The 24,722-nt window shown below is 49.3% G+C and overlaps 1 protein-coding gene across 1 annotated transcript in view; it reads left to right on the top strand.

The window, feature by feature from the left end:
* LOC121533334 (disabled homolog 1) overlaps positions 1-24,722 on the top strand; it is a 235,656-nt gene that overhangs the window by 127,766 nt on the left and 83,168 nt on the right. Inside the window, exon 3 of the mRNA XM_041839167.2 lies at positions 13,973-14,017. The gene's annotated coding sequence lies outside the window, so the exon portion shown is untranslated. The remainder of the gene's footprint in view (positions 1-13,972; positions 14,018-24,722) is intronic.

The following is a 24,722-nucleotide window of genomic DNA, read 5'->3' as shown; positions in this document are numbered from 1 at the left end:
TTATTGTACACACAGTGAGTCTATGCAGGTTATTATGTGACTTGTTAAGCACATGTTTACTCCTGAACTTATTTAGGCTTGCCATAACAAAAGGATTGAATACTTATTGACTAATTTTTTTAAACATAAAAACATAATTCCACTTTGACATTATGGGGTGTTGTGTGTAGATCAGTGATACAAAATCTCAATTTAATTACATTTACATTTACATTTACGTCATTTAGCAGACGCTCTTATCCAGAGCGACTTACAAATTGGTGCATTTACCCTATAGCCAGTGGGATAACCACTTTACAATATGTTTTTTTTCTATTTTTTTCTATTTTTTTTTTTTTTTTTAGGGGGGCGGGGGGGTAGAAGGATTGCTTTATCCTATCCCAGGTATTCCTTAAAGAGGTGGGGTTTCAAATGTCTCCGGAAGGTGGTGAGTGACTCCGCTGTCCTGGCGACGTGAGGGAGCTTGTTCCACCATTGGGGTGCCAGAGCAGCGAACAGTTTTGACTGGGCTGAGCGGGAACTATGCTTCCGCAGAGGAAGGGAGCCAGCAGGCCAGAGGTGGATGAACGCAATGCCCTCGTTTGGGTGTAGGGACTGATCAGAGCCTGAAGGTACAGAGGTGCCGATCCCCTCACAGCTCCATAGGCAAGCACCATGGTCTTGTAACAGATGCGAGCTTCAACTGGAAGCCAGTGGAGTGTGCGGAGGAGCGGGGTGACGTGAGAGAACTTGGGAAGGTTGAACACCAGACGGGCTGCGGCATTCTGGATGAGTTGTAGGGGTTTAATGGCACAGGCAGGGAGCCCAGCCAACAGCGAGTTGCAGTAATCCAGACGGGAGATGACAAGTGCCTGGATTAGGACCTGTGCCGCTTCCTGTGTAAGGCAGGGTCGTACTCTCCGAATGTTGTAGAGCATGAACCTGCAGGATCGGGTCACCGCCTTGATGTTAGCGGAGAACGACAGGGTGTTGTCCAGGGTCACGCCAAGGCTCTTCGCACTCTGGGAGGAGGACACAACGGAGTTGTCAACCGTGATGGCGAGATCATGGAACGGGCAGTCCTTCCCGGGAGGAAGAGCAGCTCCGTCTTGCCAAGGTTCAGCTTGAGGTGGTGATCCGTCATCCATACTGATATGTCTGCCAGACATGCAGAGATGCGATTCGCCACCTGGTTATCAGAAGGGGGAAAGGAGAAGATTAGTTGTGTATCGTCAGCGTAGCAATGATAGGAGAGGCCATGTGAGGATATGACAGAGCCAAGTGACTTGGTGTATAGGGAGAATAGGAGAGGGCCTAGAACTGAGCCCTGGGGGACACCAGTGGTGAGAGCACGTGGTGCGGAGACAGCTTCTCGCCACGCCACTTGGTAGGAGCGACCGGTCAGGTAGGACGCAATCCAGGAGTGAGCCGCGCCGGAGATGCCCAGCTCGGAGAGGGTGGAGAGGAGGATCTGATGGTTCACAGTATCAAAGGCAGCAGACAGGTCTAGAAGGACAAGAGCAGAGGAGAGAGAGTTAGCTTTAGCAGTGCGGAGAGCCTCCGTGACACAGAGAAGAGCAGTCTCAGTTGAATGACCAGTCCTGAAACCTGACTGGTTTGGATCAAGAAGGTCATTCTGAGAGAGATAGCAAGAGAGTTGGCTAAAGACGGCACGGTCAATAGTTATGGAAAGAAAAGAAAGAAGGGATACTGGTCTGTAGTTGTTGACATCAGTGGGATCGAGTGTTGGTTTTTTGAGAAGGGGTGCAACTCTCGCTCTCTTGAAGACGGAAGGGACATAGCCAGCGGTCAAGGATGAGTTGATCAGCGAGGTGAGGTAGGGGAGAAGGTCACCGGAGATGGTCTGGAGAAGAGAGGAGGGAATGGGGTCAAGCGGGCAGGTTGTTGGGCGGCCTGCAGTCACAAGTCGCAAGATTTTATCTGGAGAGAGAGGGGAGAAAGAAGTCAAAGCATAGGGTAGGGCAGTGTGAGCAGGACCAGCAGTGTCATTAGACTTAACAAACGAGGATCGGATGTCGTCAACCTTCTTTTCAAAGTGGTTGACGAAGTCATCCACAGAGAGAGAGGGGGGATTCAGCAGGGAGGAGAATGTGGCAAAGAGCTTCCTAGGGTTAGAGGCAGATGCTTGGAATTTAGAGTGGTAGAAAGTGGCCTTAGCAGCAGAAACAGATGAAGAAAATGTAGAGAGGAGGGAGTGAAAAGATGCCAGGTCGGCAGGGAGTTTAGTTTTTTCCATTTCCGCTCCGCTGCCCGGAGCTCTGTTCTGTGAGCTTGCAATGAGTCATCAAGCCACGGAGCTGGAGGGGAGGACCGAGCCGGCCGGGAGGATAGGGGACACAGAGAGTCAAAGGATGCAGAAAGGGAGGAGAGGAGGGTTGAGGAGGCAGAATCAGGAGATTGGAGGGAGAAGGATTGAGCAGAGGGAAGAGATGATAGGATGGAAGAGGAGAGAGTAGTGGGAGAGAGAGAGCGAAGGTTGCGGCGGCGCATTACCATCTGTGTAGGGGCAGAGTGAGTAGTGTTGGAGGAGAGCGAGAGAGAAAAGGATACAAAGTAGTGGTCGGAGACATGGAGGGGAGTTGCAGTGAGATTAGTAGAAGAGCAGCATCTAGTAAAGATGAGGTCAAGCGTATTGCCTGCCTTGTGAGTAGGGGGGACGGTGAGAGGGTGAGGTCAAAAGAGGAGAGGAGTGGAAAGAAGGAGGCAGAGAGAAATGAGTCAAATGTAGACGTAGGGAGGTTGAAATCCCCCAAAACTGTGAGGGGTGAGCCATCCTCAGGAAAGGAACTTATCAAGGCGTCAAGCTCATTGATGAACTCTCCAAGGGAACCTGGAGGGCGATAGATGACAAGGATATTAAGCTTAAATGGGCTAGTGACTGTGACAGCATGGAATTCAAATGAGGAGATAGACAGATGGGTTAGGGGAAAAATTGAGAATGTCCACTTGGGAGAGATGAGGATTCCTGTGCCACCACCCCTCTGACCAGATGCTCTCGGGGTATGCGAGAACACATGGTCAGACGAGGAGAGAGCAGTAGGAGTAGCAGTGTTTTCAGTGGTAATCCATGTTTCCGTCAGCGCCAGGAAGTCGAGGGACTGGAGGGTAGCATAGGCTGTGATGAAGTCAGCCTTGTTGGCAGCAGAACGGCAGTTCCAGAGGCTGCCTGAGACCTGGAACTCCAGGTGTGGGGTGCGTGCAGGGACCACCAGGTTAGAGAGGCAGCAGCCACGCGGTGTGAGGTGTTTGTGTAGCCTGTGCGGAGAGGAGAGAACAGGGATAGGCAGAGGCATAGTTGACAGGCTGTAGCAAATGGCTACAATAATGCAGAGGAGATCGGAATGAAATGAACTAAACATCTGGGAAAGGAGAGAGTAAGGCCTCCCTCACCAAAACTCCCAAATATAACTCACCCAACTTCCACCTCAGAAACTATAATTGTTTCACTGAACCACCCGAATAAAAACTCTCCCAACTTCCACTTTAGAAATTAGAATTGTTGTGAACTACAGCGGTTCAGTGTTTCAAGGAATAGACTCAACTTACTTTATTCAGCTAGCTAACTATGACGCCATAGCTAACTAGCATGCTAGCATCCAATAACACACAGTTTAGCACCAATACTTGCTTACAACAAACTACCAATAGTGTGTTAACACACTAAACAGATAATTCGTGTCCGTGTCTAGTTCCTTTCATAACGCAGCAATAATTAAACGTTGGCTAGCTAGCACAAATATATTGTATTTAGCTGCTACAGTACAGCTAGCTGGTCGTGTTGGCTAGCTAGCAATGGCTGCTGTGTTGACTTTGTTTGAAAAACGGCGGCGCTGCGAACAAATGTAGCTGGCTAAAAGGATATTGTATCTAGTTGCTACCGTTGCTAATAGCTACTCGCCAGCTAGTCCAGGAGGTGAGTTAGCTAGCTAGCTAGCTTCGTGCTACACCCGGCACCGCCGAATACAATGCTAACCTACAATAACTACCCACAACAGCCCACGATGCCTACCTACAATACCTAACTACAATCTAAATACATAGTTTAAGCCTTACTCGACAAAGCCCAAGCTATGTATAAAGCCAAACTTACCCGACGCCAGCTGTCTGGGTGGCAGACAAGACGACATTGGTCTTCTGCAATCAGTAGCTGTAATTAAGTACAGTAGCTACTAACTACCTAACGTTAATGCCTCAGATAAGGAGGTTAGAAAAACAGCTGAATGGTAGGTAGATAGCTGGCTTAATTACAGGTACTCTTAAGCGTGAAATAACATTGGAAACAACTATCCACAGTTGCTAAAAGTTACCAGTAGCTACCCGCTAGCTAGCTAGCTTTATTGGTCCAGGTAGTGGGTTAGCTAGCCTCGTGCTTCGCCGGGCTCCGCCGTATACAATACTTACCTACAATAATTACCAACAATAACCTACAATAACTACCTAAATAAACTACCTACAATACCTAACTACAACTACCTACCTACAATCTAAATACATGGTTTAAGCTTTACTCAACACCATATAAGAAGCCAAGCTTACCTCCTGCTAGAGAAAATACAACCTCTCCCGACCACTCCACAGCCAGGCTGTAACACATCAAAATATGGAAAAAGTCAATGGGTGAGAATACTTTCTGAAGGCACTGTATCTAGATTACAGACAGTGCTTAGGTGAGCCTGGTGTGGTTGGACACTGGCATGATGTCAAGCTGGTAGAGGTCAGGAGGGAATCAGCTCAATTAGAAGAGAGGGTAAAGGTGGAGGGAGAGAAGGTGAAGGGAGAGGGAGAGGGAGGACAGCGGTATACAGACGACTGCCAAAAAACTCTCTCCTCTTGTAGTACTTTCTCTCTCCCCTTTATGTGGGGGCCTGCATGTGGGGGCCTGCGTGTGTGCATGACTATGCATGCCTCTGTTTTTCTGCGTGTGTGTGTGTGTCAATGAGTGCGTGTGCGTGACACACATACGCCGCTCCGCAGAGCTTATAAATTACCTTCCTTCCAACTCCACTTTACATTAATGGAAGGAGCCTCCACCTCTCCTTCTCTCCCCCTCCCTCTCTCTCTATATCCTTCTCTCCTCTCTCGCCCATCTCTCTCCCCTCTCGCTCTCCAGTACACAGACAGATTAAAAGCAGGGAAATGGTGGAGTACAGGTTAGTCTCTCTGGGCTGCTCTGTCTGCGTTTAGACTTTCCTCTCTCTGATCTCCTCACTTCACTCTGTGGCTCCCAGCAGGACAGAGGTGACCTCACCCTATCTGACACCTGAACTACTGTTGTCCCCAACCAACCAGAGCCATGCTTTTAGTAGGCTAGCGGTTATGACACGGCTTCGTTGGTGTGCTGTGTTGTTGTTGTGAACATGGGTTAGTACCCCGAGAAGACATTACTCAATGTAACACTCACCAAAAATCCCTTAAATACCCACAAAATGTATATTCCCTTCCAACAGCCTGGAGCCTCAGCATCCATCTATATCTCAGTGTGTCTGTGTCTATGACTCCTGGAGGTGTTTCGCTCTTATTGGACTGAATCAGATGCATCTATGATTAAATTAAAACAGTGCTGCCGCGGTGATATTAAGCGTCTCATCGCTAGCTCCTCTCCTGCCTGTCTTTAAAACTAATTACAGACGATTATCACAATTAGATCTGCAGGAAGGAGACACGTCACCACACACACACGCACGAATGCACGCAGACACACATGTCTGAGGAAGCAGAGGCATCAGCATCAGTCACTAATCAGGTAGTTGTGTGTGAGGTGATCAGGGACCAGGCTGGGTCTGTCTGTCTCGTCTGTCTTGTCAGTATGTCTGTCTGTCTGTGTGCTCCACACTCATTAAACATGGAGAACTTTAGGCTTTTTATAAGACGTGGCTCACATCTGTGATTCACACTGACTCTAAAAAATACTTCTCTTCAACTCCCTCTCAAGCTGTTCCCCTCCCAGCTAATGACATCTGTCTATTTCTGAGATATTGATGATGACTGGGTGACTGAGCAGAGCAGATAGATGAGAAGCTTCAGTGAGGATGTCTGGTGGTCAATAGAAAATAGGGATATATTGACCAGTGCTGTGATTATTGGCTTGGCTTGGCTTATTCCACTGCATGAGCTACTACCTTCGGAATAGAACACTACATGTATACAGCTGTAGTCTACAGTATAGGAACCCTATGGACTGTTGCTGTAAAGGAGCTTCCCTAGAGGCAGCTGTGTCTCTGTATCGAGATAACACAGGCTTTGCAGAGGGAGACAAACACAGCATAATGAACAACCCACTGCAGCACACACACACACACACACACTCACATATACACGCGTACACACAGCATAATGAGTCTGCAGTCCATGCTTGGGTGGGTAGTGGAGGCCACATTGACTGTTCTCTGGCTGAATCAGTATGCTACTGGCACGACTCTGTGTCTGCACTACTCTCCCTCCACTTCTCCCTCGCTCTTCCTTTCTTTCTCAGCATCCCTCCCTCCTTCCCTCCCTTCCTGTGTCTTTCTCTCTGGATCCCTCCTGCCCTGTATCTCTCGCTCTCTCCCTCCCTCTTAATCTCTCTTTCTTTCTACATCTCTCCCCTCCATCCATCTCTCCCTCCCTGCATCTCTTGCATATCTCTCCATCAATCTCTACCTCCCTCACCATCTTCATCCCTCTCTCCCTGCACTCTGCTGGTTTTCCTGTTGGTTCCCAGTACGCTAGTCTAAAGAAACTGTTCCAGCTATTGGCTAATGATATTTGGGTAGTGATATTTATCTCCTCTTATTGTAAATATATTGATGGATGGTACCATGAGGACCCCCCAAAGTCCATCAGTGGGGGTCTGATGGGTGTGTGTGTGTGTGTGTGTACACGTGCGTGTGCGTGTGTGTGTGTGTCAGCATGGGTCTGATGGAGGGTGCTCAGGTATGGAGGACTCATCATGGGTTTGGGGGTGGAAGGAGGGGAAGATGCCTGTTAACCCCACCCCCTTGTTTATTCTTTGATGATTTGTCAGCCAGTTTCCTCTGACTCCACCCACTTACCTGTCCTCACCGCTGCCTGTCCTACACTCACTTACACAGGCACACACATAGGCACACAGGCACACACACACATACACACACACACACACACACACACACACACACACACACACACACACACACACACAGAGACAGGCACACAGGCACACAGGCACACACACATCATGGTAACCTTAATCTCCTCACTAACCAGTCACCTCGAGACTGATCGATGTATGTATCAGTCAGTCTGACTGACTAATCAGCTGATAGACATACAGACTGACTAAGAACAGGACACAAGGCCAGCAGGCCTATTGGTCTACGATGTCTTTGTGTGTCATTGTGACGTGGGTTGGAAATCTGGTTCCACAGTGGTAGTGATTGACTGGGTTACACAGAGTAATCTGACTGCCATATTGAGGGTTTGACTGTTGGTTATTTTTACATCCAACTCATGTCCTATCGAACCATAAACATCTGAAATCCCTGGATTGGTGTTATAGGTCAGATCTGAGGCTTTGGGATCTGGATGTGTGCGTGTGAGCGTGTGTTAAGGAATTATAATCCTGTGAGTAACAGTGTGTCTGTGTGTCTATGTGTGTGTAAACAGAATGTGGGAGCTGGCCAGGATGTTGCAACAGGAGACAGACAGCTTCCATCTGGGGAATCCCACAGATTACTACAGGAGCCGTGTGTGTGTGTGTGTGTGTCTGTGTGTGTCTGTGTGTGTGTGTGTGTGTGTGTGTGTGTGTGTGTGTGTGTGTGTGTGTGTGTGTGTGTGTGTGTGTGTGTGTAGACGTTGAATTGAGGTCTGTACCCTGTGGGTACTAAGCAGTGGCGGCCCCCACTGAAATCTGATTGGCCACTCCAGTGGCCCCCCCCAGAAATTCTGAGTTCTGACACACACACACACACAGTCACTAACCAGTCACCTCCAGACTGATCGATGTACAGTATGTATCAGTAAGTTTGACTGACTAATCAGACAGACAGACAGACAGACAGACTAACAACAGGACACAGAGCAAGGGTGTGACACACACACACACTCACACAGTGACCCTGTCATGTGTCCTGTCCTGTCCTGTCTGACCTAGTGTAACAGTTATTTCCTGCAGGGGGCCTCACCATATACAGTGGGGGAAAAAAGTATTTAGTCAGCCACCAATTGTGCAAGTTCTCCCACTTAAAAAGATGAGAGAGGCCTGTAATTTTCATCATAGGTACACGTCAACTATGACAGACAAATTGAGAAAAGAAAATCCAGAAAATCACATTGTAGGATTTTTTATGAATTTATTTGCAAATTATGGTGGAAAATAAGTATTTGGTCACCTACAAACAAGCAAGATTTCTGGCTCTCACAGACCTGTAACTTCTTCTTTAAGAGGCTCCTCTGTCCTCCACTCGTTACCTGTATTAATGGCACCTGTTTGAACTTGTTATCAGTATAAAAGACACCTGTCCACAACCTCAAACAGTCACACTCCAAACTCCACTATGGCCAAGACCAAAGAGCTGTCAAAGGACACCAGAAACAAAATTGTAGACCTGCCCCAGGCTGGGAAGACTGAATCTGCAATAGGTAAGCAGCTTGGTTTGAAGAAATCAACTGTGGGAGCAATTATTAGGAAATGGAAGACATACAAGACCACTGATAATCTCCCTCGATCTGGGGCTCCACGCAAGATCTCACCCCGTGGGGTCAAAATGATCACAAGAACGGTGAGCAAAAAAAAACGGTCCCAAACACACCACCCGGGCAACGAAGGAGTGGCTTCGTAAGAAGCATTTCAAGGTCCTGGAGTGGCCTAGCCAGTCTCCAGATCTCAACCCCATAGAAAATCTTTGGAGGGAGTTGAAAGTCTGTGTTGCCCAGCGACAGCCCCAAAACATCACTGCTCTAGAGGAGATCTGCATGGAGGAATGGGCCAAAATACCAGCAACAGTGTGTGAAAACCTTGTGAAGACTTACAGAAAACGTTTGACCTGTGTCATTGCCAACAAAGGGTATATAACAAAGTATTTAGAAACTTTTGTTATTGACCAAATACTTATTTTCCACCATAATTTGCAAATAAATTCATTAGAAATCCTACAATGTGATTTTCTGGATTTTTTTTCCTCATTTTGTCTGTCATAGTTGACGTGTACCTATGATGAAATTTACAGGCCTCTCTCATCTTTTTAAGTGGGAGAACTTGCACAATTGGTGGCTGACTAAATACTTTTTTCCCCCACTGTAGCAGCAATTGAAGACAGTGGGCCTCACCATGCAGCAGCAGTTAAAAACAGTGGGCCTCACCATGCAGCAGCAGCTGAAGACAGTGGGCCTCACCATGCAGCAGCAGTTGAAGACAGTGGGCCTCACCATGCAGCAGCAGTTGAAGACAGTGGGCCTCACCATGCAGCAGCAGCTGAAGACAGTGGGCCTCACCATGCAGCAGCAGTTGAAGACAGTGGGCCTCACCATGCAGCAGCAGTTGAAAACAGTGGGCCTCACCATGCAGCAGCAGCTGAAGACAGTGGGCCTCACCATGCAGCAGCAGTTGAAGACAGTGGGCCTCACCATGCAGCAGCAGTTGAAGACAGTGGGCCTCACCAAGCAGCAGCAGCTGAAGACAGTGGGCCTCACCATGCAGCAGCAGTTGAAGACAGTGGGCCTCACCATGCAGCAGCAGTTGAAGACAGTGGGCCTCACCATGCAGCAGCAGTTGAAGACAGTGGGCCTCACCATGCAGCAGCAGTTGAAGACAGTGGGCCCCACCATGCAGCAGTAGCTTAAGATAGATCTTTATGAGAGTAGCACATAGGTTCAGATCAGACCGCCTTGATTTATGATTTATGATTTATTCATTTCTCGTTCTTCCGGCCTGGAATGAATCTCTTGTTAATAGTTAATATTCCATGCCCTTGCACATGATTGCAACATGAGAAGCGAAGAGAGAGACAGGGCACAGAGCATGAATATGGTATAATAATTGCATAGATATGTAACAGAGGTGGTTTGGTGAACTTTGCTTGCGTGATGAGTAACCTTGCTTGGGACCCCAAGATTAAAGCGTGTTGGTAGTTCTTTATTTGACTGTACTGATTCCACTGGTATACAGTGCATTCGGAAAGTATTCATATCCCTTGACTTTTTCCACATTTTGTTACATTACAGCCTTATTCTTAAATGGATTTTCCTCATCAATCTACACACAATACCCCATAATGACAAGGTACATTTATTAAAAATAAAAAACAGAAATACCTTATTGACATAAGTATTCCGACCCTTTGCTATGAGACTCGAAATTGAGCTCAGGTGCATCCTATTTCCATTGATCATCCTTGAGATGTGGTAAATTCAATTGATTGGACATGATTTGGAAAGGCACACGCCTGTCTATATAAGTTCCCACAGTTGACAGTGCATGTCAGAGCAAAAACCAAGCCATGAGGTCGAAGGAATTGTCCATAGAGCTCAGAGACAGGATTGTGTTGAGGCACAGATCTGGGGAAGGGTACCAAAAAATGTCTGCAGCATTGAAGGTCCCCAAGAACACAGTGGCCTCCATCATTCTTAAATGGAAGAAGTTTGGAACCACCAAGACTCTTCATAGAGCTGGCCGCCTGGCCAAACTGAGCAATCGATGGAGAAGGGCCTTGGTCAGGGAGGTGACCAAGAACCCGATGGTCACACTGAAAGAGCTCCAGAGTTCCTCTGTGGAGATGGGAGAACCTTGCAGAAGGACAACCATCTCTGCAGCACTCCACCAATCAGGCCTTTATGGTAGAGTGGCCAGACGGAAGCCACTCCTCAGTAAAAGGCACATGACAGCCCGCTTGGAGTTTGCCAAAAGGCACCTAAAGGACTCTCAGACCATGAGAAACAAGATTCTCTGGTCTGATGAAACCAAGATTGAACTCATTGGCCTGAATGCCAAGCGTTGTGTGTAGGTTGATGAGGGAAAAAAACAATTGAATCAATTTTAGAATAAGGCTGTAACGTAACAAAATGTGGAAAAAGTCAATGGGTCTGAATACTTTCCGAATGCACTGTATAGCTGGTATTTAATAGGAAATGATGTGGTAACAATGGCTACATTGTAGTGTTTACTTCAACAAATTCAACATTATTAAAACCAGTCAATGGCAGTATAGTATAGTATTAGTAGATGTAGTATTATGGAGATCCAGTAGCAGTGTGGTTTGGTGGTGGAATCAGCTATGACACATTTTCTGTTCTGTGGCTGAGCACATAAATAACCTCAATGTTTTCAAAACAGCAGACAGCAGACAACCCTCCAAGAATACAACAACAGTAATCCAGATTAATACAGGGCTGAGCGCTCCAGGCCAGAACATTGTTGGTGTTTTTATGTACCAAGAGAAAATTGTGTTTTGTTCTTATTTTAAGTGAAACCCCAAATTAAATACAGTTTTCTTTAAATATCTGCTACAAAAAAGTATTCCTTCTGGAAACGGTGTATGTGTGTTTGTGTGTATTACATTCTCAGTGTTATTTGTCATATTCAGAGCCCTAACAAGCCGTTTGTGAGATTACTGGAATGTGTAATTACCATGTGCTATTGTGTTTTATTGTATATTAATGTAGTGCATTTGAGTGTATTGCAGTAGTAGTGTTTATAAGTTAGAGTGTCAGATGGAGACATCTTACTCTGGCTGTGTCCCATATGGCACCCTATTCCCTAAACAGTGCACTACTTTTAACCAAGGTCTATTGGGCTCTGGCCAAAAGTAGTACACTGTGTAGGGAATAGGGTGCCATTTGGAAGACAAGCTCTGGCTCACGTTTACACTCCAGTGAGCTTTTAGCCAAGACCTCCCATTTCCTACCCTTCAATCATGCCTACCATCCTTGATGTCCCCTTCACCCTCTCTCTCCACCATAATATCCTTACAATAGCACTACACTCACACAGAGGCCCATTGTTGTCATATGCACTGCTGGTAGAATGGTAGGATGGTGGATGATTAGAAAAGTTAATTGGGGGCCAAGCTAACAGCTTTCCCTCTCTTCCCTGACCTAGTTCCGCCCCTCCCCTCCTCCTTCTCTTGCCTCTCTCTCTACTTTTCTCTGTCTGTCGTTCCCTTGCAGTGTGGTTAATGAGTGTTCTCTGAGGTTCTAGCATGGTGATGTACTTTAACTCTCTCTCACCCTGCCAAGACGAGAGGAGACATCTCCACTCTCTTTCTCTAATTAGTCTCCTCTCTACCTCCCTCTACCTCTCTCAACATCTATCTACATCTCTATCCCTCTCTACCTCCCTCTACCTCTCTCAACATCTATCTACATCTCTATCTCTCCCTACCTCCGTCTACCTCTCTCAACATCTATCTACATCTCTATCTCTCTCTACCTCCCTCTACCTCTCTCAACATCTATCTACATCTCTACCTCTCTCTACCTCCCTCTACCTCTCTCAACATCTATCTACATCTCTATCTCTCTATACCTCCCTCTACCTCTCTCAACATATATCTACATCTCTACCTCCCTCTACCTCTCTCAACATCTATCACATCTCTATCTCTCTCTACCTCCCTCTACCTCTCTCAACATCTATCTACATCTCTATCTCTCTCTACCTCCCTCTACCTCTCTCAACATCTATCTACATCTCTATCTCTCTCTACCTCCCTCTACCTCTCTCAACATATATCTACATCTCTATCTCTCTCTACCTCCCTCTACATCTCTCAACATCTATCTACATCTCTATCTCTCTCTACCTCCCTCTACCTCTCTCAACATCTATCTACATCTCTATCTCTCTCTACCTCCCTCTACCTCTCTCAACATATATCTACATCTCTACCTCCCTCTACCTCTCTCAACATCTATCTACATCTCTATCTCTCTCTACCTCCCTCTACCTCTCTCAACATCTATCACATCTCTATCTCTCTCTACCTCCCTCTACCTCTCTCAACATCTATCACATCTCTATCTCTCTCTACCTCCCTCTACCTCTCTCAACATCTATCTACATCTCTATCTCTCTCTACCTCCCTCTACCTCTCTCAACATCTATCTATTTATATCTCTATCTCTCTCTACCTCCCTCTCTCTCTCTCTCTCTCTCTCTCTCTCTCTCTCTCTCTCTCTCTCTCTCTCTCTCTCTCTCTCTCTCTCTCTCTCTCTCTCTCTCTCTCTCTCTCTCTCTCTCTCTCTCTCATTCAATTCAATTCAATTCAAAGGACTTTATTGGCATGGGAAACCTATGTTTACATTGCCAAAGAAAGTGAAATAAACAATAAACAAAAGTGTGAAGAAATGAAAAAAAAAAAAACTGCACTCAAAGGTTTCAAAAGGATAAAGATGTTTCAAATGTTATATTATCAGACATTATTAACAATGTGCAAATAGTTGTAGTATGAATAGTAGGTGAAGATAAGTAAACAGATAAATATTGGTTGTATTTGCATGTTGTTTGTGCTCCACTGGTTGCCCTGTTTTCATAGTAACGGGTCACAAATCTTGTCTCTCTCTCTCTCTCGCTCTCCCTCCCTCTCCCCCTCTCTCTCTCCTAAAGGGTAAAAGCCTATTTATAATCACCAAATGGAGATGGCCTTGTGTCATAATGGTTATCTTAGTCATGGGTAATGGTATTGCTGAGGTTTCACACATTAGTCTCTCTACTCTCGCCATAGCCAGGTGTCTGTACACACACACACACACACACACACACACACACACACACACACACACACACACACACACACACACACACACACACACACACACACACCACACCACACACACAGTGCAGATGTGTGAGAAGTTAATGGAGGACGGGGAGAACAGACGCTGACACAGGGACTGTAATGTGTCATCTGACAGGCTCTGTTTCCTAATGCTCTCTGTCTCTTCCTTCCCTCTCTGTCTCTGTCTCTACTTCTATCCCCCAACCTTCTCTCTCTCTTCCTACTTTCTCTCCCTCTACCAGGTATTTTTCCTCTAGAGAAGTGATATGAACACCAGGTGTGGTCAGGTAAGGCTGCCGTCCGTGTGTGTGTGAATATTTTAGCAGCTGTGCCTTATTCATGATGCCGATTGAGACTATTACTGTGTAACAAAACTGAAACGGCTCTGTTGGGTTATTAATAAGAGAGAGAGACAATAAAACTGTGTCAGCGTGCCTCTCTCTCTCTCTCTCTCTCTCTCTCTCTCTCTCTCTCTCTCTCTCTCTCTCTCTCTCTCTCTCCTCTCCTCTCTCTCTCTTTCCTGGATATATCTGCATACGGAGAGGGGATGTATCAGGAATGTGAAGGCTGTCAATTGTTCTGACGGGAGGGAGAAGAGAGAGATGACTCTGTCTCTGAGCTGGTGGGGATGTTTCTGTCTCTGAGCTGGTGGGGATGTTTCTGTCTCTTGTCGTGAATGAGCCTAGTCAGTATGACCCGGTGACTCCTCCAGTCTCCAGTCAGAGCTATGGTAACACTGAGACAAGGAAGATGAAGAAGAAGCAGAAGAAGGACAAGAAGAGGCCTCAACCACAGGCAGCTGGGGAGCAGCAGAACCCAGACAGAGGCAGAGAGGAAATGACGCGGGTAGACTGTATGGAGACGTTCCTCTCCCGAAGGGTGAAGGTAGACTGTATGGAGATGTTCCTCTGCCGGAGGGTGAAGGTAGACTGTATGGAGATGGTCCTCTGCCGGAGGGTGAAGGTAGACTGTATTTAGATGGTCCTCTGCCAGAGGGTGAAGTTAGACTGTATGGAGATGGTCCTCTGCCGGAGGGTGAAGGTAGACTGTATGCAGATGGTCCTCTGCCAGAGGGTGAAGGTTGACTGTATGGAGATGGTCCTCTACCGGAGGGTGAAGGTAGACTGTATGCAGATGATCCTCTGCCGGAGGGTGAAGGTAGACTGTATTTAGATGGTCCTCTGCCGGAGGGTGAAGGTAGACTGTATGCAGATGGTCATCTGCCGGAGGGTGAAGGTAAACTGTATGGAGATGTTCCTCTGCCGAAGGGTGAAGGTAGACTGTATGGAGATGTTCCTCTGCCAGAGGGTGAAGATAGACTGTATGGAGATGTTCCTCTGCCGGAGGCTGAAGGTAGACTGTATGGAGATGTTCCTCTGCCGAAGGTAGATTGTATGGAGATGTTCCTCTGCCGGAGGGTGAAGGTAGACTGTATGGAGATGTTCCTCTGCCGGAGGGTGAAGGTAGACTGTATGGAGATGTTCCTCTGCCGGAGGGTGAAGATAGACTGTATGAAAATGTTCCTCTGCCGGAGGGTGAAGGTAGACTGTAGGGAGATGTTCCTCTGCCGTAGGGTGAAGTTAGACTGTATGGAGATGTTCCTCTGCCGAATGTAGATTGTATGGAGATGTTCCTCTGCCGGAGGGTGAAGGTAGACTGTATGGAGATGTTTCTCTGCCAGAGGGTGAAAGTAGACTGTATGGAGATGGTCCTCTGCCGGAGGGTGAAGGTAGACTGTATGGAGATGTTCCTCTGCCGGAGGGTGAATGTAGACTGTATGGAGATGGTCCTCTGCCGGAGGGTGAAGGTAGACTGTATTTAGATGGTCCTCTGCCAGAGGGTGAAGGTAGACTGTATGGAGATGGTCCTCTGCCGGAGGGTGAAGTTAGACTGTATGCAGATGGTCCTCTGCCAGAGGGTGAAGGTTGACTGTATGGAGATGGTCCTCTGCCGGAGGGTGAAGGTAGACTGTATGCAGATGATCCTCTGCCGGAGGGTGAAGGTAGACTGTATTTAGATGGTCCTCTGCCGGAGGGTGAAGGTAGACTGTATGCAGATGGTCCTCTGCCGGAGGGTGAAGGTAGACTGTATGGAGATGTTCCTCTGCCGGAGGGTGAATGTAGACTGTATGGAGATGGTCCTCTGCCGGAGGGTGAAGGTAGACTGTATTTAGATGGTCCTCTGCCAGAGGGTGAAGGTAGACTGTATGGAGATGGTCCTCTGCCGGAGGGTGAAGTTAGACTGTATGCAGATGGTCCTCTGCCAGAGGGTGAAGGTTGACTGTATGGAGATGGTCCTCTGCCGGAGGGTGAAGGTAGACTGTATGCAGATGATCCTCTGCCGGAGGGTGAAGGTAGACTGTATTTAGATGGTCCTCTGCCGGAGGGTGAAGGTAGACTGTATGCAGATGGTCCTCTGCCGGAGGGTGAAGGTTGACTGTATGCAGATTGTCCTCTGCCGGAGGGTGAAGATAGACTGTATGCAGATGATCCTCTGCCGGAGGGTGAAGGCAGAATGTATGCAGATGATCCTCTGCCGGAGGGCAAGGGTTCATCTTATATGGCGACACCCCGTCAGATCTCGGCCATGGGATGGAGTTGGTAGAGTTACCTGATGGCACATGGGCCATGAAGCAGATGAGACCATGGATTGTCGTCACCTATGAAGGAACCAATGTGTTACCTGACTCTGTGTAGACATCACGTGTAAAGGAGTAAATGTGTTATGTAACTTTTGTCATGAGCACTCTCTCTCCCTGGTAGCAACATTAATTGCATTCAATTATCTTCCACTCTGCTCACCTCCCTCTCTCTACTCAGCCTAACTAGCTCCACCTGCCCTGCTCTGCTCTTGTTACCTGGCCAGCTGCACTGCATTTCCCACTCACCATCCTCACCTTGCCTCACTCTGTTCTAATTACTCTGCCAGCTGAACTGCATTTCCCCACTACCTCTCCCAGTATATCAAGCCCTGGTTTTCAGCCAAGCCCTGTCAGATCGTCTTCAAACCCGGACCAGTAACCTGCCTGTCTGCGCTCTGACTCCTGTTTGTGATACCGATCCTTTCTTGACTGCCTCCTTGTTCTACTGCCCCGTCTATCCCAACCTGCCTTCTGGACCTCGACTACTCTCCGATCTTCAGCCCCTCCGGTAACTTTCGTTTCTGCCTTCTGTCTCTCACCACGATATTTGCCCAGCCCTGATCTGTACTTCTGCCTGCCATTCATATTGCTGTTGTGTGTGTGTATTTCCCCCAGGTCTCCGACCACCAGATGAGCGTGCCCAGACGTTTCACCACCCTCAGCCCGATACGCCGCTCCATCACTGGGGAACACACACACTAAGCACTTGGACTGGACACCCCCGGACATTTGGTGACCCCCGGAGCACAGGTACCCACAGGAGGACCCTGAAAGACCCCTGACACCCCTGGGACTCCTCTTCCCGCCTGTAACCTTGAATAAAGAACTCTGAATTTGAACTTGCGCTCTTGGGTCCTCTTCTGTTCGTGACAGAACGATCTGACCATCATGGACCCAGCGCACTCCCTGACCACGATGGAGGAAGAGCCAGAGAGGACTGCCCTACAGCGACTGGAACGCTCTGAGGGAGACATAAATCGGATGGCTGGCGACATCGCTTCCCTTCTCCAGCTATTCAACCAGCAGCAACAACAGTTCCAACTGCAGCAACAACAGCTAGCCCAAGCCCTGCAACTACTCTCAAGCCCGGCTACTCCACCTGCACCCCCCTGGTCCTTTTGTTCCTGTACCACCGATACTCCTTCATCCCTCCGCTGGAGGTCCCAATGCTGCAGGCTCGGCAGTGCTGCCACCAGATCCCCACGCTCCTGAACCAAGGATTGGGAACCCGGAACGCTTTTGATGGCAACCAGAAGCAAGTAAGACCATTCTTGAGCAGCTGCCGAATCCAGTTTGCACTACAGCCCAGGACTTTCTCAACAGAGGGAGCCAAGGTGGGGTATGTCATCACACATCTCACCGGTCGAGCTCGGTTGTGGGGGAACGGCGGAATTCGACCGGCAAACCCCAGCCTGTGCCTCCTTCAGTGCCTTTGAGGAGGAGATGTTAAAGGTCTTTGACCTAGGCTCGCCAACAGCCGAAGCGTCACAAGCTCTGCTCACCATCCGTCAGGGCAATCGGACAGTGGCAGACTTCTCCATTGACTTTCGTACCCTGGCCAGTCAAAGCTCGTTTAACCCAGAGGCACTGGTGCAAGCCTTCCTCCATAGCCTGGCGGACTATATCAAGGACGAGCTTGTTTCCCATGACCCGCCCTCAACGCTTGATGCCGCCATTGACCTTGCCGTTCGCATTGACCGCCGTATACAGACCCGGGAGGAGGGAGAAGGGCCGTCTCAGTCAACCTGCCATCCGTACTCGGGTCGATACCGCTTCTGTCCAGCCCCTGCCTGTCAAGTCCCATAGCCAACTCAATCAGCCTGAGCCCATGGAGATTGGCCGTGCCTCTCTGACTCCCGAGGAGCGTCGGCGCCGTCTAAGCTCCAACCTTTGCCTCTACTGTGGTGGCGAGAATCACCGTGTCGCTACTTGTCCGGCAAAAGCCGCAGCTCACCAGGTGTAGGGGAGATCCGGGTGAGCTCAACAAGCCTTCAGTCTCCCTCCATCCGAAAGACCCTGCTTCATCTCCGCCTTCAGCTTTCTGACAAGACTCATACATTGGCCGCCCTTGTGGATTCCGGAGCCGAAGCAAACATCATGGACCCTGAGCTTGCACAGCAACTGGGCGTGAACCATCATCAACTGACACAACCCATTCCTGCACGAGCCCTGGATGGGCATCATCTTGGCACTGTCACTCATATCTCCGCCCTCGTGACAATCCTGCTGTCAGGAAACCACCAGGAGTCCATCCAGTTTCACCTCCTACACTCACCTGGCCAACCACTCATTCTTGGATACCCGTGGCTCCGTCAGCACAACCCCCACATCGACTGGGAGACAGGAACAGTCCGTGAGTGGGGAAGGAGTTGTCACCAGACCTGTTTAAGGGGGGCCACCCTGCCCGTTCACCGGGGAAGGATCTAGCGCTACCTCCGACATATCCAATGTTCCGGCCTGTTACCACAGCCTGAAAGAGGTGTTCAACAAATCCAAGGCGACATCTCTACCCCCACACAGACCCTATGACTGCGCGATTGATCTCCTGCCTGGCACAGCACCTCCCAAGGGTCGTCTGTATTCACTGTCAGCCCCGGAAAGAAAGGCCATGGAGGACTACATTAATGACTCTCTTGCCTCCGGGATAATTAGACCGTCGTCTTCCCCCCGCAGGAGCGGGATTCTTCTTTGTCGGCAAGAAGGACGGTTCTCTTCGTCCATGCATAGATTACCGGGGTCTGAAACGACATCACGGTTAAGAATCGCTACCCACTGCCCTTACTTTCGTCTGCCTTCGAACTGCTGCAGGGAGCCACTGTATTCACTAAGCTGGACCTTCGCGAATGCCTACCATCTGGTGCGGATGAGGGAGGGAGACGAATGGAAGACAGCGTTCAACACACCAACCGGCCACTATGAATATCTCGTCATGCCCTTCGGCCTCACCAATGCCCCAGCAGTTTTTCAAGCCCTAGTGAATGATATCCTCAGGGACATGCTAAATACGTCGTATTTTGTGTACCTTGACGATATTTTAATATTCTCAAAGACTCTGTCAGAACACACGCACCACGTCCGGTTGGTCCTGCGCCGCCTGCTGGAGAACTCTCTTTTCGTGAAGGCAGAGAAGTGCGAGTTCCATGCCAAGACCGTTTCATTCCTGGGGTATGTGGTGACCGAGGGCAGCATTCAGATGGATCTCACGAAGGTGTCGGCTGTCACTTCCTGGCCAGTTCCTGAGTCTCGGAAGAAGTTGCAACAGTTCCTGGGCTTTGCCAACTTTTATAGGAGATTCATCAGAAACTATAGCACAGTGGCTGCACCCCTCACGGCGCTAACCAGCACTAAACAACCGTACCAATGGACATCAGCTGCTGATAAGGCCTTCAATATCCTCAAGACATGTTTCACTTCTGCTCCCATCCTCCAGATGCCAGATGCAGCAAGGCAGTTTGTGGTGGAGGTAGATGCTTCGGACGTGGGAGTGGGTGCAGTGCTTTCTCAAAGAGCAGCTGAGGATGGCAAGATGCACCCCTGTGCCTTCTACTCCCGTCAGCTAACCCCTGCCGAATGCAACTACGACATTGGGAACCGCGAGCTGTTGGCTGTCAAGCTCGCCCTTGAAGAATGGCGGCACTGGTTAGAGGGGTCAAAGGAACCATTCGTAGTGTGGACAGACCACAAGAACCTGGAGTATATCCAAACAGCCAGGAGGCTGAACTCCCGTCAACAGCGGTGGTCTCTGTCCTTTACGCGCTTCAATTTCCACGCTCTCCTACCGCCCGGGATCTCGCAACATCAAACCTGATGCTCTTTTCCCGGATGTTTCAGAAGGACGAGACCACCGCCATGACAGCTCCCATTCTTCCCAGCCACTTGGTCGTAGCGGCCCTCACCTGGGAGATCGAGAAGCAGGTCATGGAGGCTCTTCGGGACCAGCCAGGTCCAAGCACCAGCGCCCCCAACCGTCTGTTTGTTCCAGCAAATCTCAGGTCACCTGTGATTCAGTGGGGGCACGAATCCCGTCTGGCCTGTCATCCCGGCATCACTCGCACCCCTTCATCTGGTCCGCCAGCGGTTCTGGTGGCGGGGGATGAGACGGGATGTCCGAGAATTCATCCGAGCTTGTCCCACTTGTAACCGAAACAAGACTCCCAACCAGCCTCCTGCTGGGTTGCTGCAACCCCTACTCATACCCAAGAGGCCCTGGTCCCACGTTTCACTGGACTTTGTTACGGGCCTTCCGCCCTCTGACGGACACACAGTCATCCTTACCATTGTTGACCGCTTTAGTAAGATGACCCACTTCGTGCCCCTTCCCAAACTACCCTCTGCTAAAGAGACCTCCCAGGTGGTCCTGGAACATGTGTTTCGTATCCATGGCCTACCCCAGGATATAGTGTCAGACCGGGGCCCGCAATTCTCAGCAACCTTTTGGAAGGAGTTCTGTCATCTCCTTGGGGGCCACCGCCAGCCTATCGTCTGGATTCCACCCGCAGTCAAACGGCCAGACTGAACGCATGAACCAGGAGCTGGAGAAGGCACTGAGGTGTGTGGCTTCCCAAAATCCCCGGGCCTGGGCTCAACACCTGCTCTGGGTGGAATATGCCCATAATTCACTCACCAGTTCCTCCACCGGGCTCTCCCCTTTCAGTGTGTCTACGGGTATCAACCTCCACTGTTTGCCAGCCAGGAGGCGGATGCCACCTGTCCGTCTGCTCTTGCGTATGCCCGCCGCTGCCGCCGCACCCTGGGCCCAGGCTCGCACTGTGCTCCTGAAGTCTGGAACCAGCTACGCCGTCGGTGCCAACCGACGGAGGACCCCAGCACCTACTTACCGGGTTGGTCAGAAGGTCTGGCTGTCTGCCCGGGATCTGCCGCTGCGGGTTGTATCACGAAAGCTGGCCCCTCGCTTCATTGGTCCTTTTCCTGTGCAGAAAGTCATCAGTCCAACGGCGGTCCGACTTCAGTTGCCCGCTTCCATGCGGGTCCACCCCACCTTCCACGTCTCCAAGGTCAAGCCGGTCCATGAAAGTCCCCTGGTCCCTGCAGCTCCGGCGCCACCTCCTCCGCGCCTCGTAGATGGCGGTCCTGTCTTCACCGTCCCGGCGGCTGCTCCGCTCTAGGCGAAGGGGTAGGGGTCTCCAGTACCTCGTTGATTGGGAGGGATATGGTCCAGAGGAGAGGACCTGGATCCCGGCCAGGAGGATAGTGGACCGGACCCTTATCACTGACTTCCACCGACTACATCCTGATCAGCCTGCAATCCGTAGGGGGCCGTCCAAGAGGGGTTCCTAGCCGTCCGGCCCGCCCTGCTCCTGTCTCAGTGCCTGTCCTGTCTCCCCGACCGTGACCCTCCAGCTCCTTCTGAGGATGAGGAGATTCACTCGGACCGCTCGGAGGAGTTCTGACCCGCCGCCTGCTCCCCTCCACCCTCCCGGCATGATGTTGTTCTTGGGACTTCTGGGGCCGTCCCTTGGAGGGGGGTCCTGTCATGAGCACTCTCTCTCCCTGGTAGCAACATTAATTGCATTCAATTATCTTCCACTCTGCTCACCTCCCTCTCTCTACTCAGCCTAACTAGCTCCACCTGCCCTGCTCTGCTCTTGTTACCTGGCCAGCTGCACTGCATTTCCCACTCACCATCCTCACCTTGCCTCACTCTGTTCTAATTACTCTGCCAGCTGAACTGCATTTCCCCACTACCTCTCCCAGTATATCAAGCCCTGGTTTTCAGCCAAGCCCTGTCAGATCGCCTCCTCCTTTACCTTCTTGGTTTGTGTCTTCCCCGCACCATCCCCTCAAAAAACTTAATACTCTCGCCCGCTTAAATGTCACATGTAAGTGGGAGGATGTCTTGTGTGGCTGTAGTCAAAGGAGGCATGGGCTTGGCCATTAAGGGGTATAAAACCCAATGTAAAAGATAGGGAAAGGAGCGGAGATTCTGGGGGAGACAGATCAGGAGCTGACTTTATGTATTAGAAGTTATGTAACGTATACGCTAGGAGTCAGGAAGCAGGTGCAGAAGGTGAGTTTAATAATGAGAATAAGCAGATAAACAAAACAGGAGCCGTGTACTGAACGTGAACGAAACCAATACTGCCTGAAGACTGAGGCTACTGAGGGCTAAATAAAGGGGAAGTAATCAAGGTAATGATGAAGTCCAGATGTGTATAATGATGGGGAGCAGGTGTGCGTAATGATGGTTGCCAGGTGTGCGTAATGATGGTTGCCAGGACCGGTGGTTACTAGACCGGCTACGTCGAGCGCCAGAGAGAGGGAACAGGAGTATGGTGCAAGTTAGAAGACTTTTGGGGTAAGGTAAGAACAGAACTTGATAGTTATAGTTAGAAGCTTTTGCATTATAATTGCTATAAAAAACAACAATAAAATCCATCAGTTGTGAAACTGTGGAACCAAAAGAGAAGTGTTACTGGTTTTCATTAACTAGTTAAATGACTTGTTGAATAAAGTGCTGAAGAAGAAGAGTAGCGTTGTAACAACTACAGGCTCAGCGGGTTCACGTTAGCCCTCCCGCGGCCAGACCATATTGTGGGCTCGAGCAGGAAACCACAGGGGAGCTCGAGGGTAACTGTGTAAAAGACACACAAAAGGAGCACTGGGTTAGTTTGTCCTTACTCAGACAAAGTGTCGAACCCCTGCTTTCAGCTAAGAATGAATTTCAAGATATTAGTCTTAGCTGAAACCCTATACCCGGGACATAGCGAGTGTGACTCACCCGTGAGGGTGTTGTCCGGTCAACTAGAAAGAGAGGACCAGCCACTAGCAGGAGTGTCTGAAACTATGCCGTGCTTATAAAAATAGTATAACCCCATGGTTGAATGTATCCTGCGTGAAAGGCAAGATAACACGTAGTAAGAGCCGGGCCACGTTAAAACAGCGCAGAGCAGACTATAAATAAATATTGGATTGCTCATTGGTGTTGTACACAAAAATAGCCCCCGCTGACGCGTAGTATACCATGTCAAACCTACCTGTGAAGTTTTAACAGTAGGAAGGAGCTAACCTCTGTGGCAAGCAGAGATAGACCAAGAGAGGTGACCCGGGTTGATAAAGTGGAGCCCAGGGAAAGAGGCTCATACCACAGGATAATCCAGACCTACGGCGCGCGGTGGGAGTTGACCCACCCTGTGTGGTCAACAGAACATCCACAGGCAAAGACTACCCACGCGTTAGTGAACCTAGTAGGACCGTCTGGGAGGCGACCCGTACTAGTCACCTCGACACTCTGAGCTGGTGGACATGTTTCTGTCTCTGAGCTGGTGGAGATGTTTCTGTCTCTGAGCTGGTGGGGATCTTTCTGTCTCTGAGCTGGTGGACATGTTTCTGTCTCTGAGCTGGTGGAGATGTTTCTGTCTCTGAGCTGGTGGGGATGTTTCTGTCTCTGAGCTGGTGGAGATGTTTCTGTATCTGAGCTGGTGGAGATGTTTCTGTCTCTGAGCTGGTGGAGATGTTTCTGTATCTGAGCTGGTGGAGATGTTTCTGTCTCTGAGCTGGTGGGGATGTTTCTGTCTCTGAGCTGGTGGGGATGTTTCTGTCTCTGAGCTGGTGGAGATGTTTCTGTCTCTGAGCTGGTGGAGATGTTTCTGTCTCTGAGCTGGTGAAGATGTTTCTGTATCTGAGCTGGTGGAGATGTTTCTGTATCTGAGCTGGTGGAGATGTTTCTGTCTCTGAACTGGTGGGGATGTTTCTGTCTCTGAGCTGGTGGAGATGTTTCTGTCTCTGAGCTGGTGGAGATGTTTCTGTCTCTGAGCTGGTGAAGATGTTTCTGTATCTGAGCTGGTGGAGATGTTTCTGTATCTGAGCTGGTGGAGATGTTTCTGTCTCTGAGCTGCTGAAGATGTTTCCGTCTCTGAGCTGGTGGGCATGTTTCTGTCTCTGAGCTGGTGGAGATGTTTCCGTCTCTGAGCTGGTGGGGATGTTTCTTTCTCTGAGCTGGTGGAGATGTTTCTGTCTCTGAGCTGGTGGGTATGTTTCTGTCTCTGAGCTGGTGAAGATGTTTCTGTATCTGAGCTGGTGGGGATGTTTCTGTCTCTGAGCTGGTGGAGATGTTTCTGTCTCTGAGCTGGTGAAGATGTTTCTGTCTCTGAGCTGTTGGAGATGTTTCTGTCGCTGAGCTGATGGACATGTTTATGTCTCTGAGCTGGTGGAGATGTTTCTGTATCTGAGCTGGTGGAGATGTTTCTGTCTCTGAGCTGATGAGGATGTTTCTGTCTCTGAGCTGGTGAAGATATTTCTGTATCTGAGCTGGTGGGGATGTTTCTGTCTCTGAGCTGGTGAAGATGTTTCTGTATCTGAGCTAGTGGATATGTTTCTGTCTCTGAGCTGGT

This window comes from Coregonus clupeaformis, chromosome 20 (genome assembly GCF_020615455.1).
Source record: "Coregonus clupeaformis isolate EN_2021a chromosome 20, ASM2061545v1, whole genome shotgun sequence".
Classification (NCBI taxonomy): Eukaryota; Metazoa; Chordata; class Actinopteri; order Salmoniformes; family Salmonidae; genus Coregonus; species Coregonus clupeaformis.
The sequence above is the reverse complement of the archived record's forward strand: the minus strand, read 5'-3'. Positions and strand labels throughout refer to the sequence as shown.